At 44.8% G+C, this 19,898-nt stretch overlaps 1 protein-coding gene and 1 long non-coding RNA gene across 2 annotated transcripts in view; one reads left to right on the top strand and one right to left on the bottom strand.

Annotated features, from left to right (window-relative positions):
* LOC139385850 (interferon regulatory factor 2-binding protein 1-like) overlaps positions 1 to 18,986 on the top strand; it is a 35,660-nt gene extending 16,674 nt beyond the window's left edge. Inside the window, exons 3-4 of the transcript XR_011628987.1 lie at positions 17,304 to 17,455; positions 17,568 to 18,986. The gene's annotated coding sequence lies outside the window, so the exon portion shown is untranslated. The remainder of the gene's footprint in view (positions 1 to 17,303; positions 17,456 to 17,567) is intronic.
* LOC139386215 (uncharacterized) lies at positions 1,025 to 9,445 on the bottom strand. Its single transcript, XR_011629016.1, has 3 exons — positions 9,313 to 9,445; positions 8,198 to 8,405; positions 1,025 to 2,353 (listed from the first exon to the last, which is right to left on the bottom strand). It is a non-coding gene; the product is annotated as an uncharacterized lncRNA (long non-coding RNA).
* Positions 18,987 to 19,898: the final 912 nt, after the last annotated feature.

Raw genomic sequence — 19,898 nt, 5'->3', positions numbered from 1 at the left:
CAGTTTCTGTCGCTCACACGTCCATAAACCCTCATTTGCCTCTTGGTACTAACACTGCGACAGACAAGCTGACACTTTTTGACGAGGACATTCAGTCAGAGGGAGGAATGCTTCTTTCTTCCTTTCCAAAAACACGGCACTCTCCGAGTCCAAACAAAGCAGTGTCTCGCTGCAGGGTAACAGAGACAGTGTGCGACAGTGTGGCCGGTGATTTACGAGGCAGTGGACAGTGGCTGTCAGACCTGGCCGTGTTGTCTTAAGGTCTAGCCGGGGCTGACACGCTCTTCCCCTGCTCCCGCCGGGCCAGGGCCGGGGCCGGCCCCCACGTCCACATGGACCCCAGATGGCGGCGGACATTCCAGAGGCGTTCATCACCCACCCTGCTTCCCCTGGGTGAAGCCACCTCCACCACCTCCATCACCACCACCACCACAATTAAGATTCTGTCCTCTCGAGGTCCTGGAGAATAAGGACATGAGCAGCCACAACACATGGCCCCTACACATAGCACAATACATGGCCTCTATACATAGCACAATACATGGCCCCTACACATAGCACAACTCATGGCCCCTATACGTAGCACAATACATGGCTCCTATACATATCACAATACATGGCCTCTACACATAGCACAACACATGGCCCCTATACATAGCACAACACATGGCCCCTATACATAGCACAACACATGCCCCCTATACATAGCACAACACATGGCCCCTATACATAGCACAACACATGGCCCCTATACATAGCACAACACATGCCCCCTATACATAGCACAACACATGCCCCCTATACATAGCACAACACATGGCCCCTATACATAGCACAACACATGGCCCCTATACATAGCACAACACATGGCCCCTATACATAGCACAACACATGCCCCCTATACATAGCACAACACATGGCCCCTACACATAGCACAACACATGGCCCCTATACATAGCACAACACATGGCCCCTACACATAGCACAACACATGGCCCCTATACATAGCACAACACATGGCCCCTACACATAGCACAACACATGGCCCCTATACATAGCACAACACATGGCCCCTATACATAGCACAACACATGGCCCCTATACATAGCACAACACATGGCCCCTATACATAGCACAACACATGGCCCCTACACATAGCACAACACATGGTTCTTTTGAAAAGTGTTTTATCATCCTTACAACAATAATCTGAATGTGCTCAATTGTAGACAAGATAGGATCTAGCTACGATCTCACAGGCTTTAGACCACGTTTAATGATCTGATGAAATCTAGAGATCCTCTTCCTGTTCTCCAAGCATGTTGCTAGAGAGCACTGGTAGATAAGGGGTGTAGGTAGCAACACTTCAGGAACCCAACAAGGACTTCTGGACTTTTGACACACCCAACCTACCCGACGTCTCCAAGCGGTTATTATCAGTACTTATGAGCCGTTTGCATCCCAGGTGTGCGAGTGACATATACGCCCCCGCCCCTTTGCCGTTGCAGCATGTGACCTCATTACTCAGTCCAATCAGATAAGCTTTTCTCTGTCTCGTCCCGTATCTGATACACACTAGTTTCCCCTGACCCACTGACAGATGTAGTAAAGGGGTAGTAGGGCTATTATGACCGACCTGGACTTTTGACCAGAGGGTTAGAGGTTGTCGCACGGGTGCGAGAACTTGAGCCAGACACTGAAAGGGAGTGGCCTCAGTGTGTATTCAGCTGTACAAATGGATAATACTGGAGCTCTGTCAGTTGTTTCTGTGTGGTGACTATATTACCCTGGAAATTAGCAATCCTCCGGAATCGACTTATCATCAATAACACTGGCGGTATTCACTCATCCCCATCAGCATCATTACGATCTTTCTTATCATCACTTACTTGGCAAAAGTCTAGCCAAAAACACTGACACTTCGTCTACCACCCTCGGTTATTACATGATCATAAAAAGCTCACTTCAGGTGACAGTTATGGCTGTATAAGGATGTTAGGCATGTCTACACCTAAAGGCAGAATGATTACTCTAAATTGAGTGAGTCCGTAAAAAGCCTCTCCCTGTGTCTGTACATCTATAAGAGCCTGTGGAGACCATGGTTGGAGTCCCTGGTTGGAGTCCCCGTTCGCCCCCCACCGCTGGGTCCTGGTTGAGTGAGAGGTCACAGTTTGGTGGAAGCAGCCCCTGAAGCCTGGGTCCCCCGCCCTGTCACAAGCCTGTTACTGGGGGTTTTGTTTTCATGGCCACGCAATCACAGGTCCCCCTCGTTTGCACCAATTAGCAACATCAGGAACCAGCTGGGCCATATTCCAGGCGTACCGCCCGCCTCTCGGGTTACCGGTGCGAGGGGCTAAAAACAAGGAGGGTGCGAGAAAGACGGGAGAAAGGGCTGCCAGCAACAATACAGTATGTCCCGAGCATACACAATCATTCACACTCACTCTCATTGGACCTATGTAGACACACTCTCTCTCTCTCTCTCTCTCTCTCTCTCTCTCTCTCTCTCTTTCTCTCTCTCTCTGATCTCTCTCTCTCTCTGACCCCTCTCTTCTTTTTCTCTCTCTCATCTCTCTCCCTCTCTCTGATCTCTCTCTTCTCTTCTCTCTCTCTCTCTCTCTCTCTCTCTCTCTTTCTCTCTCTCTCTCTCTCTCTCTCTCTCTCTATCTCTCTCTCTCTCTCTCTCTCTCTCTGACCTCTCTCTTCTCTTTCTCTCTCTCTCTCTCTATCTCTGATCTCTCTCCGATCTCTCTCTCTGACCTCTCTCTTCTCTTTCTCTCTCTCTGATCTCTCTCTCTCTCTCTTTCTCTCTCACAAACATGTTGACTCACATTTACCTTACTATTGTACACAATGTCATCCCACCAACACATACGGTATCCCCTTTAACATGGCAGGATACAGCTTTAACAGTAGAGCAGCACTTTATGTTGGATACCACTACTGGTTTGAACACCATGTGTTTGTCACGGATGTGTCCACCACTCATCTCGTGGCCTGTCCCGTCTCGCACACCTCTCCCCTAGTCTGTTTTCGTGCTGTTGGGCACCATAAACGCCAGTGGTCGGGAGACGGGGAGGAAGAGGAGGATGGGGGACGAAAAAAGCAGGGGAGGGAGCTGGGCCGCAAAGGGATGAATGAGGCTCCTGAGTCGATGGCTCTCTCACAAACAGGACTTCACGAAAGCCCAGAACGTCTCACGCACCATAGACAAACTCAAGGTTTTCACAGCACTGGTGGAACAGGTGGATTCTCACATCAACAACATCGAGTGTCAGCGAGATTTGCTTAGAGCACCTGTTCCACACACCACAATATCCAAGAGTACTGCAGAGTCCTGACTCTATAGCTAGGACACAACGTTCAGTACCATTCTGTTTCTGGAACTGCCATGATTATCTATACTGTGTATGTTTTTTTCCTAAAACGGCATTTCTATCAAATTAACTTTGACCAATTCTCACTGAACTGGCTTGATCTAATATGGACATGGACTGGTACAGTGTTATAAACCTTACAGGGCCTTCCGAGTTAGTGGAAGAGAAGGGTCCCAGGCTCTCATTATATTGAGACACCTTGGCTCCCAGTCCACCATCCACATTCCCTCAGGCTCTGATATTTGCATTGTGACAGCTACAAAGTGCCTGAAAACATGTGCGCCATGTTGTCCATCTCAACAGACAATCAATGGAACGTTCTTTTCAAAGTGGAATGTACAACCCCAAAATATCTATCCTCTTCTTTTCTCTCCTTCCCCCCCCGCTCACTCCTCTCTGTCAAAATAAACCGATTGAGAGCTCTTTTGTATTTTACATGGCCCCTACATGCTTACTTTGACGCAGGCATTTATAAACAAATTAAAAGGTATTTTTCTTGAAAGGTATCTGACATACCTAGTGCTGGTTCTCTCTCTCTGCATCTTCTCTCTCGCTCTGCGTTCCTGGCAGATAGGGTCCTAACCGCTGCCGGGGGAACTTTCCTGGCTCTGTGGGACCCGGGACAATCAATCCTTTCATAGTGGGCAAAAAATCCGACCCCTGGCTCCATCCTAGCAGTTAGGCCGCAGGGAGAAGGTCTCTAACTCTCACTTTCACTCTCTCAAGCCACCTTGGTTTACAAAGCTACCTTTTTACGGGTTTATATTTAGATAAACTTCTTTTTCACCGCTGACCATTTTTTAGCTACTGGGGTTGTCGTGGAGTAGGATTATATAAAAATAAAAATAAATCTCTAAATGGTTTGCTTCGTGCAAAGCAATTTGGAAAAGGTTTGGACGCATGAGGTGGCTGGGTGTGATGGTGCCCTGTGTGTTTCCCGTAAATGAGCTGTGTGCCTTATTCAAAGACTTGCGGTTAAGCGCCAAATAAAGATTAGCTCGGCAAAGACGCTCGGATTCAGAGGGAATCGAGAGGAGGGATTCAGTATATCTGAGGACAAGCTAGCCGTGCCACATTCCGACTGGAAGCAGTAAACATAATCATTGATCATCAGAACATACATCACTACTTCACATCCCGAATGAAAGACATAGGTGAGAAAGGGATTCTTGCTTCCCATATCTTCCCATACAGTAGGCAGGACACACAGACCTATCACGTCAATGATGAGCAATGCTCGATTCACTTAGAGATAAACCACAGCATAAAATTCATTCCATTCCAATATTGCTTAGTCAACAAAGGGAAAGGGGAAAGGGGGATTCCTAGTCAGTTGTACAACTGAATGCCTTCAACAGAAATGTATCTAGCTATAATAATAATAGCTATCTTTGCAACATGGTCTCAGAGCATTTCGTATTATTCTGTTACGGTTAAGATTAAGGTCATGGTAAGGTTAAGGGATTACGTTTATTGTTAGGGGAAGGGTTAGCTAAAAGGGTTAACATTGTGGTTAGGGAAGGGTTAGCTAACATGCTAAGTAACTAAAAAGTAGTAAGTAGTTGCAAAGTTGTTAAAATGCTAAAGTTGTCCGTGATGAGGTTTGAGCGCTCAACCTTCGCGTTGCTAGACGTTTGCATTATACAACCACCCATCCACCTTAACCAACCACCTCCCTTTTTTTTGTTGCCTTAAGCAACCTTCTGTCTTCTGTAACCACACCAAATGTAACACATCCTACTAATTTCAGTGTCCTGGATTTACGTTTACTATGTTACGTCTAGTCTGTGAGACCAGTCTGATCTTGCTCTACTATCTTTTTCGGTAGCTGTCATTCTCAACAATACAAATGACATCTCAAACATCTGATCAAAGCATTGAATCAAAGAGTTTGACATTGAAAAACAAATGTCAAATACCAAAAAGCAGTCCTGGGGCCAGTTTTGAGGCGAATGAGAATCTCTCTGTAGACAGTAAAGGAGGTAGAAGGCCTGGGGCAGCTAGCTGGAGGCCTGGGTGCAGGCTGCAGGGAGGGGTGGGTGATCCTGTTCTCAGGAGCTGTCTTGCATCCTGGTGTCACGTAAGACTTTTTTTCTTCCAGGAACATGCGAGGATATTTAACTGTGCTAACAATGTGTACTCATTCATGACTCACCCTCACTTATCCCTCACACAACCCACTGGCTTCTCTCTCTCTCTCTCTCTCTCTCTCTCTCTCTCTCTCTCTCTCTCTCTCTCTCTCTCTCTCTCTCTCTCTCTCTCTCTCTCTACCACAGTAATGCGTGCCGTTAGAAAGGCCTCTTTGTGTACTGGCCTTTTTTCAAACTCGCCATTATGTCTTATGGAGGTGTGCCCATGGCGTAGCATAATCACACTGTCCAAACCCCAGATGATTTTTTGATGTTACATGCATGAATCAGGTGATGCTGTTGTCCCTCTTGTATCTCTCTGGCTTTACTCTGTCAATACGGGGGCCATTCTGATTGCTGTTTTGAAGCTGGCTGGTGTTATTGGTTTCCCCTGTGTAGAGACTGTATTATGACCTGTCCTTCAATGTTGCACTTGTTCTTCCTGAAACGGCGTTGGCCAATTGGTGGTGTCCACGTGTAAGACAATAAATAACAAAAATAGTTCTGGATTTTCTATGGATTCTTCCACACAAAGATTCAGGAGGTTTTATACTCACTGAGAATTATCTTCTGGTAATAGGTGAAGAGGAGAGTATTATTCTGAATGGACTATGAGTGGCCACATAAGATTCAGGCCACTCTATCAGAAGAGGGCAGTAGTCAGGGACAAAAATGGTGGTTTTGCACATGGCTGCCGAAATCCTTCATGTCCGGCAGGGCAGGGCACACAGGCTGGTTCTGTTCAGCATTTCTTTCAGGGGTCTTTTAATTCCACAGGCAGCCGGAGGAGACGGAATTAGTGATACGGTGGGTGATTTTTCACTGCTAAAGGTCCAGGGCTCCAAACCAAATAAATAACGCAGATTCATTTACAGTTTTTTTCTCTCTGGTTCGCACTGAAACGTGGAAAAAAAACCTTCCCCACATTCGACATAAATAGAAGAATAAATAGGAAAGAGTGGCATAGAGTGGAATAGAGTGGCATAGAGTGGAATAGAGTGGCATAGAGTGGCAATTTAAAGGTTATGGTTGAACTTCCACAGGTCAGACAAGTTCTCAGACTTTACCCAGCGCAAACACCTCAATTGACCCAATGCAACGTTTCTTTAAATCTTTTTGTTGTTGTATTGTTAAGAAGGAAATCAACATTTATTTGAAGGTAATCAATGGAGGGTACTGAATTTTACATCTCTCGCAAATGACAAATACCAGCTGGATGGCCTTTGGACACAGGCTTCACGAATCTATCAATGGGAGAATTATGAGTCTGGTTAAGGCAATGCTTTCCAGTCCATTTAAATAGGAGAAATAACATGTGTATCATCACAGTTATACTTCAGGAACCTGGGAAGCAGACCGGCACAGAAACAGCCGCTGGAAGGTACAGTTGGTGCAGGGACGTCCTTTGACAGTTTCCTTCAAAACATCCTCTTCATGAATCAGATGTCTTATTTCCAGAGTATCCCCCCCCCCACCTCCAACCCGCCCCTACTGTCTTGACCTCCTCCCTCTTCCCTCCACCTCTCTCTCTCTCTCTCTCTCTCTCTCTCTCTCTCTCTCTCTCTCTCCCCCCTCTCTCTCTCTTTCTCTCTCTCTCTCTCTGTCTCTCTGGAATAAATACCCTGGTATGTTTCCCTACTCGAACCCGGGGAGAGAGACACCAACACTAAGTTCTTTGTACACTATACATACGCAATGAAACTATAATTACATCTCCTTTAATTGCATCTTATATTGCTTTATATGGGGAGGGGGGCAGGAGTGATGTACTGTGGACATTGATACGGCCACACTTAGTGCTATAGATATACAGTAGGTATAGGCCTTATTACGGTGCACCCACAAAGTCTGCCTTTACAGGGCTGTGATCGGACCATTGCGATGACAGCCGACTATCAAGTTCTTTGATATATCGTCATAAATACAAGCCTTAGACTCAAAGTCATTACTCGGTTTTGCCACGAAATAGTCCAATATCTCATTAGAATTGAATAAGCACTTGGCAACATTGTTGGTAAGCATGACTTACTGTTATGTAACTTGGCTTTGAAGTAATAGATTTGGTTCAGTCCTAATACTCCCCCAACCGATGCAGGATGATTGGTAATGTGTCTGTCTACAATAATACTAATGAGAATTGTGTTTTTCCCTCTCTCTCTCTCTCGCTCTCTCTCTCTCTCTCTCTCTCTCTCTCACCCCATGTTGTCTCTCACTTTCTTCTTTCCTCTTCACCTCTGCCTCAATCTCTCTCACACTTTCTCTCTATCTCCCTTTCCCTCTCTCAATTTTTGTCAATTTCAATGGGCTTTATTGGCATATGTTAGCATTGCCAAAGCAAGTGAAGTAGATAACATACACAAGTGAAATAAACAATAAAAATGAACAGTAAACATTACACTCACATAAGTTCCAAAATAATTAAGACATTAGAAATGTCATATTATGTATACATACGGTGTTGTAACAATGTACAAATGGTGAAAGTACAAAAGGGAAAATAAATAAACATAAATATGGGTTGTATTTACAATGGTGTTTGTCTCCCTCTCTCTCTCTCTCTCTCTCTCTCTCTCTCTCTCTCTCTCTCTCTCTCTCTTTCTCTCTCTCTCTCTCTCTCGCTCTCTATTGTTGCGGGTACATTCAGGCGTCCCTGCGATAGAGCACTCGGCCTGTGGTTAATGGATAACTCACCGGGCCAGGGCAGCCACGATGAAACGTTGACATTTCCCTCCGATTATTCATCCTCCTTTGTTCTGCAGGCTGGAGTGTTTGCTCACGGCCCGGGTTCTGGGCGGAGGCAGGGGGAACCTATCTGAGGCACTCCCCGCTGTTTGCTCGTCCTGTTTGCTCAATATGGTGGGTGGGCAGCAGGGCCATGGGGCTGGGGATGGGGCGACCACTGGTTGGGGAGACAGCCCGAGACAGTGTGCGAACAGATCCCCAGGGATAAACGTAAAGAAACAGCAGTGGGTTAACTAATCATTTCCACAATGACAGAGATTGTCAGGCACAAGTGGATAGATTATTGAATGGATATAGACAGTGCTTGATAACATCTGATACTAGAATAGTCATAGGGATAGTAATAGAATAGTACACATTTAATCAGCAATATAATGTCCGCTGGACATTTGTATCTACGACATCATTTTGCCATTTAGGGATGTACATCAACATTTTATGTAACTCTACAGTAAACAATATGCAAACGTACAAAATATGCACTAAATGACCGTTCATACAATATTGGCATGTGATTCACATTGAAGCATATTTTAATTCTATATTTCAATGAGCGCACATTTTCTCTTTGGCCTAGATAAGATCTTTATGACTCTTTTCGAGGCGCTGCATGTAAAACAAGCCAACAAGCCAAAAATACCCATCTGCCATAAGGAGAAGCTTCCTCTCACTCCCTCAATACAGTACGTGAAGCCAGGTGTTCTCAGACACCTTTCCAAGATGAAAAACGTCTCTATAATAGTATGTAGTCGGCCGGCTTCTAAGAGAGGAATTAGCCTCTGGTCTGAGTGAGCTTAGCCCTCCCTCGTGTTATCCATAGCTCCAGGGGCTCCATGGGTCCATAGCTCCAGATAGCCACTGGGAGACTCTGCAGATAAATGAACCACCAGGGTGAGGGATAGGGGGCAGGGGGGGGGGGGGGGGGGGGGCAGCAGGGGGACTAGCTCAGGTAGATCGCTCACATCCAGAGCCAGGGCCAAAACAATGCCTGGCTTCTCAGAGTGAGACGAGAGTGGATGATCGGGTTGACTGGTATTGTGTCCACTATTTGCTCATTTACTCACCTGGCTCTATCTGTGAATGGATGGCTGGGATGAGGGTTTCAGCCCACTCACGATGCCTGGCTCAGGGATTAGGCAGCAGCAGGGCTAGGATGCATAGGGTTAGGAGATGGAAAGGTTAATTGAAGGATATTAATAATATTGAATATATGGAATTCATTGAATATACTATCAATGGCACCAGTCTTCATATTCTGTGTGGGGTGTCATGTTACAGTTCAGTGATAAGATGTTCTCCAAATCGGTTGTAGATGCTTCCCTGTACCAGTTTAAGATGTATCCATTCACAATGGATTTGCCCATTTAATAGCATCAGTTACACTTGACAACGTTGAGATTGAACCTACAAGTTTCAACAGATCTACACCCTCAGAAAAAAAAGTGCTATCTAGAACCTAAAATGGTTCTCCAGCTGTCCCCATAGGAGACCACTTTGAAGAACCCTATTGGGTTCCATGTAAACCCCTTTCTATAGAGGGTTCTACATGGAATCCAAAAGAGTTCTACTTGGAACCAAAAAGGGTTCTCCTATGGGGACAGCCGAAGAACCCGTTTGGAATCCTTTTTCTAAGAGTGTAGTGTAAATTCAAGTCAGTTGCTGTTCCTGTTATCACCTGATGATGGAAGTTTCCCCCCTGCTGAGACCACCAGCTCATCCATGTGTTTGAGAGAGGGCTGTTTGTGTACACCTGGTTCTGAGAGAGGCTGGGGAGGGACCCTTGGGGAGGGGAACACTGTGGCTTTTACAACTGAGTCAACACACTGCTAATTGCTTTTAACGGGATCAGCGAGAAGCCTCTGTGTGAACCTGCCCCGGTCCAGCCCTTGTTTGGTCGTGAGGGCATCGGGGGATTGTCTTCTCGTGCAGGAGTTCTCAAACTGGGGTCTGCAGACCCCTGGGGGTCCGTGGAGGTACTGCAGGTGGTCCGCGGCCAGATCTCCCCCGACCCCAAATGAGTTGTCCTAAAAAAAAAAACTGTTTTGCTAGCAACAACAGATGAAACAAATTTGGCCTAGAGATCTGTTAACCAATTTTACAGGTTGCATTACAATACAATGTAATCTTATTAAACAACAATACAGGCTACCCTTAGACGCACAACTGGGCCTGGGAGGCTCACAGGGATCCACAGTACTCTAACAAGGATCCAATTTTCAACTCAATACTTATTTTATTCCTTAAAATGTTGTTTTGTACTGTAATTTAAGCTTTAAAACTGCAAAAGTGTGTCTCTGCCCAATGGCAATTGCAGGAAATTACCTTGAAAACGTTTTAAATGTTATCTCCGATGCGAAGAGGAGGGGCTTTAAACTTGGTTAGTCCAATCATGCGCTGCAGCAGTTATAGTAAAACTCCTTGTATGCTAATTTAATGCACTCTAAAGTCAAAAGTTTGGAAACCCATGTTCTAGTGGGTCACCCAGGGCAGGGAAGGTACACACACACACACGCGCACTTGCACGCGCACGCACACACACACACACGCGCACTCGCACGCACACACACACACACGCACTTGCACGCGCACGCACACACACACACATGCGCTTGTATGCACACACAAACATACACACGCACACACATACACACAGATACTGTGCCTCTCTGACATGTGAAGGCTGTCAAGATTTGTGAAGGGTGCTGTGTCACGAGACAATGGCTCAGCAGGGACCATCATGGAGAAACAATGTGCAATGTGGGAAGGATGCGTCTAAACATGAAGTAAATCCATTGTGACCTCAACCGCGTGACCCCCCGATCTCTACATCTGGGTTACCCCAGCTTTTTTGCTGTATAAAGTAGTGCACCAAATAGGGGATAGGGGGACATTTTGGGACGGACACAGAGTGCCTATGATAAAGGAAGTAGGACAAAGATACGAGATGATTAAAGAACAAAGTGTGACCCCCAAAAGGGGAAGACATTATTCATTCAGACTATTTCCCCTCTTCTGTATTGGAATAGTATTGTGAGGAGTACTCAGGAGGGTTTGACAGCTCTCTGGCCATATAGAATGTGCTCTTCATAGCATTTGAACCCAGTTGACGGTTGTGAGACTGTTTCGACCGGTGAGTGTGATTTAACCACATCATCTATAAACAGTAAACGGTAGTGAGAGTTGGAGGTTACACCAGACCAAGATGTTTGCCAAGCAAATAATAGCACAGACAATAAAGACATGATGATTACCATCACCATTAAGGATAGCGGGTCCAATCAGAGAGTCCGCACAGACCGTTGAAAGTGTAATTGGTGGGGTTTTTATCAGTATTATTTCCATGTTATGTCCCCTTGCCTTAATTAGAATACACAGGAAAGCAATCAATTAAGTGTTTGGTCTCCAATAATGTCAACTTGTGAGATCCAAAACTGAAGCTGGTAGAAGCAGGTATTGTAGCATAAATGAAACACCCTTTAACCTTTTACTGCAGTGGGCTAAATCAGAGGTGCACTGAGGGATTCCTGGTAATCTTGAACAAATCTACTTTGAGACAAAGGTATTCACCTCACACACATGGTTATGGGCTTAAAAGAAAGAAGACACCTGTACCATGTCAGCTATAGAGACAAAATGTATTACATTTTGAGTTTGCATCGTAATATTACACTTTATTTACATCACATGTAACAACACTGTTTGACATAGAAAAAATTGATTAAAAAAATTTAATAAAAAAAGTGTATTAAGGATGAAATTATGAAAAATATTAATAGCATTCCACCCATGAGGCCACTAGGTCATTTGACAGCAGGAAAGGGATACGATCCATGAACTCTGTTCTGTAGATTGTGTTAAACCTATGGCTCCATATTCAGACACAATTATTAATTGTACCGTAAATGACATGAGGAACTTGAAACAAAATACATCATTCAGTCATACAGCTCACTACTGATCCGCGGACAGTTAATTTTCCTAGGCTGAATCAAAAACCGCAATGTAGTGGTTATGTCCTGGCACTGGACAAAGGTCTGTAACAAAAGTTAATATAATAACAGTGGTTCATTTAATAAAGGTAATAACTTGTAGATTTTTTAATGTAATACAATTGGTTACGGACTCCTGACCAATTCTGCTATTTTGTGTGTTTTTTTGCACTGATCTCTATTGGCGAATGTACGATCACTGGAGAACAAACTGGACGAGCTCTGTTTGAGACTAACCTATCCAAGGGACCTGAAGAACTGTAATGTCCTACGGTTCTCGGAGTCCTGGCTGAACAAGGACATGGATAATATACATCTCGTTGGTTTTTCTATGCGTCGGCAGGACAGAACGGCAGCATCAGGTAAGCTCGAGGGGGGTGGTGTGTGTCTCTTTGTTAACAACAGCTGGTGCGCGATCTCTAATATTAAGGAAGTCGAAAGATTCTGTCTGCCTGAGTTAGAATACCTCATAATAAGCTCTAGACCATTCTATTTTTTCATCTATATTTTTTTGTAGCTGTCTATTTACCACCACTAACCGATGCTGGCACTAAGACCGCACTCAACACATTGTATAGAGCCATAAGCAAAGAAAAAAATGCTCACCCAGAGGCGGCGCTCCTAGTGGCAGGTGATTTTAGTGCAGGAAAACTGCAATCTATTTGACCTAATTTGGCAGCGACAGGCTCCAACACCATCACTAAGTTTGCCTACGACACGACGATGGTGGTAGGCCTGATCACCTAATGACGAAGAGAGAGCCTATAGGGAGGAGGTCAGAGACCTGGCAGTATGGTGCCAGGACAAAATCCTCTCCCTCAACGTCAACTAAGGCAAAAGAGCTGATTGTGGACTACAGGAAACGAAGGGCCGAGCACTCCCCCATTCACATCGACAGGGCTGTAGGGGAGCAGGTCGAGAGCTTTAAGTTCCTCTGTGTCCACACAACTAAAGATCTATCATAGTCCAAACACACCAACACACTATATAAGAGGCCACAACAACACCTCTTCCCCCTCAGATCCTAAAAAAGTTATATAGCTGCACCATTGAGAGCATCTTGACTGGCTGCATCCCTGCTTGGTATGGCATCTGCTTGGCATCTAACCTCAAGATGCAACAGAAGATAGTGCGTAAGGCCCAGTACGTCACTGGGGTCGAACTCCCTGCCACCCAAGACCTCTATACCAGGCGGTGTCAGCGGAAGGCCCTAAAAATGGTAAAAGACTCCAGCAGTTCTCTCTGCTACCGCATGGCAAGCAGCACCGATGCACCAAGTCTGGAACCAACAGGACCTTAAACAGCTTCCACCCCCAAGCCATAAGACTGCTAAATAGCGACTCATCGTGTATCTATTATTACTTTTATTATTACGGGTTTTACTTTTCTATTATTTCTCTATTTTCTATCTCTCTGTGTTGTTGGGAAGGGACCAAACGTAAGCATTTCACTGTTAGTCCACACCTGTTTTTTATGAAGCATTTGACAAATACAATACAACTTGATTTGATTATATAATGTAATAACTTGACGTTTAAAGGGGCAATCAGCAGTTGAAATAATAACAAATAATAACAAAGCGAACTGCCACCCTTTTTTTGGTAAAAAACTCAGTAAACTCGTAAACTACAACGGTAGTGATCGATCAGGGCCCGGTCAGGGTGCGGCCAGGGTGCGGAAGTCCAATGCGAACTCCTCGTCCCCCTGCCTCAGGTGCACAAGACGTTCATCCTTGAATTGGTAGAATTGGTAGGAATAGAAACCAGGTGTGTAGAAAACAAAGACAAAACAAAATTGAAAATGAAAAGTGAATCGGCGATAGCTAGAAAGCCGGTGACGTCGACCGCCGAACGCCACCCGAAAACAAAGAGAGGGACCGACTTCGCCGGAAGTCGTGACAGCCTGACTCCCCACAGGAAGGTGCTAGAGCACGATGAGACAAGGAAATCCTGGGCGGCCAAACCCTTCCCTAACCCGGATGACGGCGGGCAAATTGTGCACTGCCTCATGAGTCTCCCAAAGTAACTTTAGTTAAGTAAACAATATTTTTCTTAACTGTAGCTTTAGTGTAGCTTAACCTTTTTTTGGAAAACTATTTTTTCAGAGTAGCTTCCCCAACACTGCCCACACATACAAACACACGCGTGTGACAAAATAACACACACACATACATTTATTTCAAAATAAAGGTATAATGTATAATGGAAATTGTTGTTGTCACCATACCCAACCCTATGACACCGCAAACACAGAACAGGCTTTGAGCAGAACAGGATCAGCATGGCCCTTGTAGCAGTTTAGGGGCAAAGTGCCTTACTCATGGTCACCAAGGCAGTGGGAAATAGCACCTGAAAAGTGATGTAGGTGTGGTTAAACTTGTCTGAGACCGAAAGATTTGTGTAAGCTCCCTGAGCTAATGTCTACGCTTAAGCTTAGCTTGGCCTGCAGGAACTGCCAGAATAAAGGGACCACTTGAGTAAATGAGTCATCTGATGGCTCTCTTATGGTGTGGGGTACATTTTCCTGGCATGGTTTAGGTCCACTCAACCACATTTATTGGGAAGGTAAACACCAATAAATGCACAGCCATTCATAGGGATCACCTTCAACCTATGGTGAAGCATTTCTATCCTGATAGGAGTGGTTTCTTCCAAGATGACAATGCCCACATCCACAGGGCACAAGTGATCATTGAATGGTTTGATTAGCATAAAAACGATGTAAGCCACATGCCATGGCCGTCTCAGTCACCAGAGCTCAACCTAATTGAAGACTTATGGGAGATCCTGAAGCGGAGCCTGAGACAGCGTTTTCCACCACCGTCAACCAAACACCAAATTATGGAATTTCTCATTTAAGATTGGTGTCTCATCCCTCCAATAGAGTTCCAGACACTTGTAGAATCTATACGAAAGCGCATTGAAGCTGTTCTGGCTGCTCGTGGTAGCCAAACACCCTTTTACGACACTTTATGTTGGTGTTTCCTTTATTTTGGCAGTTACCTGTAGGTTAGAAACCAGTTTGTCCCATTGGTGGTGTGACCTGGATAGGCATCTGTGAGGAGGTGAAATGGGTGGTGGAGTGTCACATAGGTGGTTCTATAAGCCATGCTTGTGTGTTTAGAAACCTTTTTTGATACCTAAAGAGGTTAAAGTGGCAGGACAGTAACTGAACAATCTGTCTGGTGTGAGCCAGACAGTTGCTGGTGTTCAAACCTTATGACCTTGCTGAACTAGCCTAGAGGGTAGAGGGGCTGGCCAACAACCGGATAATTGCTGGTATATAATCCTAGATGCCATCTCCTGCCATTGTGCCCTTGAGCAAGGCACAACCACATAAGTCTTCAGGTCTCACACAAGGTTACAGAACATGCAAGTTTGGTTCCCCAAACTACCAAACCACCTCTGTTACACTTTAAGATCCATCTGGGCAAAGACTGGATTCCAACCCAGGTTTCTAGATCTACCACAAGGTTTCAAGCAAGGTTACTCGTCATGTAGCCTACCGTAGCAGGTATAGAGAGACGCCATAGCAGAGTTCCCACTTCTGCTTTTCAGGGGAAACGGAAGTCAGGTTGAAAATACTGTATCCCTGAAAACGGGATGTTAGCGTTTTTTGGCGACTCCACATAGAATACTCCTCACGATACACTCCCTGTTGTGTGCATGGTGTGTCAGGGGTCAGGTACTGCAAAAATACAAGTTCCAGTTGAACCAAAATCGGGACTGTGAAAGATCTGCATTCTAGTACGGTTGACATTTAAAGGATTGAGCCGACATCTGCAGCTGTTTACTTTGAATGTGATCTTCTCAACAGGCGTAACATTGCCTTTAAATGCTACATAGCCGAAAAGGGGGCCATCGGACTGAATCCTTGCCTCAGTAAAGATGTTTTCTATTGCTTGTGAGTGTCTCTATGTATGATCATTCCTGTATGATGTGCATGACTTTGTTTGTGTTACAATTGGCTGTGGGTGGTGGCATGTGCATCAAATTGAGGGAAGTAGTAGATAAAAACATTCATTTTGGTATGTTATTACACAATCGGTTGAAATTATTACATTATTCATCCAAAACGTTGTTACTTACCGGTTAATGTAATAACTACCAGTTAATGCAATAACTTATAACGTTTTATTTCATTAACTGGTAGGTTATTACACTAACCGTTGTTACAAGGTCCTAGACCAGCACTCTGAAACACCTTTCTCTTTTCGTACACACATTTCTCTTCCTGCAAAGCTTTTGTGCTACTGCATGTGAATCTCTTACACAGTGTGTGAGAGAGGAAATGTTTCAGCAGACCCATTCATTCGGTAAATTCTCTATTTTCTTTATAGCCCTTTCCAACTACCTCTTCAGGCTGCTGGAAAGTTCTTTCCTCTCCACTATTGATGGTGCCTGTAAAAGCAGTGATGGTCTGGAATGTTTGCAGTTGATTGTTGAGCGCTAGGTTAGTCACCTGTCTGATGGATGTGTTCTTTTGATAGCTGAAAACTCTCCAATGAACACAAGGTGACAATTCCCTCCAAAACCTGGCCGAGAGAACTAAGAGTGAGAGTTTGGACGAGGACACATTCGGTTGGCAAGGTGACATGGTGGAGGGTGAAGGATGGGGATTCCAAGCGTTCCTCCCAATTTGTCACGCACCTTATTGACAGGCCAACATTTGGAAATACTGGGTTTCTCCCGTTCTCCGTTGATGGTTGGGGCCAAGGCACTGGCCATTTTCTTATGGACTTTAATCACATTACCAAAACAATGAAAGAGTTCAAAGCCTAACATTTAACAGTACTGGCAACATTTTCAGTTCTAAATAGAAGACTGAAATCACAAAGGAAGCACATCTTTTAAGTAGCCTATCGAAGTAACTGCAATCTGCTTGGAGAGTTTAACAAAATACTAATCGACACGGTTTGTTGTGTATCAAAATGGATGAGTCAAACATTTCAATCTGTTTTTTAAAAATGTTTCCTATGTTAATACCTTTTTTTTAGGGTTGGCTGCTAGCCGATTTGCAGTGTTGTGTCCAACATGAACTGATAAGGGCCTTTATATTTTTTTCAGTCCCCACACTGGCCCGGCTGCTGGCTCAGTGCCAACTGATAAGACCGCCGCCTACCACCTGTATTAATGATTGGTCAAGCCCGCCTTCTACTCCAGCAGTTGCCAGAGAACACATGTCGGATTAGAAAAAAGTTGAACCCCTCTGTAAAATGGTAATATTCGAACATCTACAGAAAATATGATGACTGGAGCAAAGATTTCTCCTTAAATAGAACTCAACAATCATGAACAGCAACGCCTGAGACTGTCTTTCTGTTCTTTCAGACGATCCAACCAAACCCAACATCAAAAGGAGTTCAACCCCAACCCATCAGAGAAGCTGCATTGGAGCCATAGCCTAAATCTAAAGAGGATATTTTAACAGGACAGTACACTCTAGCTCAGTTACTCAGACAGTTTTTGTTTGAAATGTAAAATTCCCACCTAATTATTAGACCTCCCTCTCATGTTTCACTTGCTAACCAATGTAGCGTCCATCCTCCCTCTTCAGATGAACCTATTTCTCATATTTCATTTGGAAAGAGGTTCCAGCCCAGGACAAGGCTCACTTCTACACCATATTCCCTGTGTCTCAGTTTCGCCCCCGGTCCTGGCATTTTCACCGGGCGCTGACCCAGGGGCCGTCAGTCTGTGGTGGATAAAATTAAATCCTAGTTAATGAGTAGCCCGTGGCGCTGTGGCCTGCTGCTACATGTGTGGGGGCCAAGGACAGCGACAGATAAGGCCAGCCCAGCAGACATGGCCAGGGAGAAGAGGGAGGGGACCAACTGCAAACAGGATTGTGTTGGTGACAATGGAAGCCACCTATTGGAAGGTATAGTTTATGTCATAATCATCCAAACATGTGATTCCTTATTCCATCTAGAGCTAATAGTTATCCCTGCCTGTTGAGATATACTGTATGAGGGCCAGACTGGGTGAGCTAGCCATTACTACTGGATTTTTCTGTCTGTGACCTCTGAACTCTCACCCAGTTGGTTAAATTCAGTCTACTTCCTGTTATTTCCTCATTTTTAAAGTACAGTATCTAATATAATCACTGTGAATTTACACAACAACAAAAAGTGAACAACCGTCAATTCTCGGGTGGGAAAAACACAGAATCCCAAAAACTCTCAAAAAGCTTTGCTAGAGTAGGTGTTATTAGAAAGCCTTATGCAAGAGAAACAGGCACTTCACACAAAACCCTTGTAAGTCAAAGGGGTATCCTTTGTAATCTACCATAAAGATGCTTACGCAAACACCTGTTGTCCGGTAAAATAACTGCCGGAAAGCTTGGCGCAACAACTATTGGGGATTTGGATTAATTTGGATCGATATTTCAGATACTCCTCTTTCCCCACCTCTTCCCGCTCACCGTCCTTGTTCGACCAGACTGGCTAATGAGTTACCTGGGATCTCTGCCCCATCCCACTCACCCCTACCTCCCCCCTACCTCACCCACCCCACCAGCTCCCAGTCACTCTACTCATCCCATCCTTCCTCCCCTCCTCTCTGACCCCCACACCCCCATACCTCAGTCCATTATCTGCCAGCCTTTACCCGGGCGAACAAACTGTTCAATGTTCCCCTCTCGCTCCCCTCTCCCTTATACACGTCCCCAGGTCACCAGGTCCAAAAAAAGAGAGGGCCAACAGAAAGTTAACCCTATCCAGTGTAGGCTGCCAACCAGGTTATCTCTATGGCCAAAGACTACTGTCCTCTGAGAGATTGATTGCTCTACCCTATTCTCTAGCAAAGGAATTGAACTTCATTCTGGACTTTTGCATGTCACTTTGACTATAATGGATAATTGACATTTATAAAACATTAGTGTTGGATTGTTTGAAAAACTGGTACCTATATACAAAATTAAAGGATGAAAAGTGCTTTAATTTTGAGTGTCATTGTGCATTGTTATGGCCATAGCACAAGGCTAGGTGGGCCCAGAGCATGTGTTTGAATAGGCGTCACCCAAGCTAATGGGTGCTAGCACTCCACCCAGTTTCACGCTCACAATGGCTACCAAGCCACAGGATTAGATCTCCACCGTTTCTTCTCCGTGCAAATGGCTTTCTCAAGATCCGGGTAGCATTAACTGTGTGTGCGTGTTTGTGTGTGAGAGAGATAGAGCGAGAGAGAGAGAAAGAGAGAGAGAGTCAGGTGAGTTGTTTCTAAAGTCTCCCTTACATTGCCCTGTAGAAATGATGTGTGCACACCTTCAGAAGGAAATCTAAATGTACACAGAGAGCTATGACATGAATAATATGCACGTCAATCTCTCCTGGCTCAAAGTAGAGGAGCGATTGACTTCATCACTACTTGTACAGTATTTGTGAGAAGTATTGACATGTTGAATGAACCGAGCTGTCTGTTTAAGCTACTAGCACACAACTCAGACACCCATGCATACCCCACAAAGCATGTCACCAGAGGTCTCTTCACAGTCCCCAAGTCCAGAACAGACTATGGGAGGCGTACAGTACTACATAGAGCCATGACTACATGGAACTCTATTCCACATTAAGTAACTCATGCAAGCAGTAAATTCAGATTTAAAAAACAGATAAAACTACACCTTATGGAACAGCAGAGACTGTGAAGAGACTCACACAC

Source organism: Oncorhynchus clarkii, chromosome 27 (genome assembly GCF_045791955.1).
Source record: "Oncorhynchus clarkii lewisi isolate Uvic-CL-2024 chromosome 27, UVic_Ocla_1.0, whole genome shotgun sequence".
NCBI lineage: Eukaryota > Metazoa > Chordata > Actinopteri > Salmoniformes > Salmonidae > Oncorhynchus > Oncorhynchus clarkii.
Note: the sequence above shows the minus strand (reverse complement) of the source record. Positions and strands in the feature narration are given on the sequence as shown.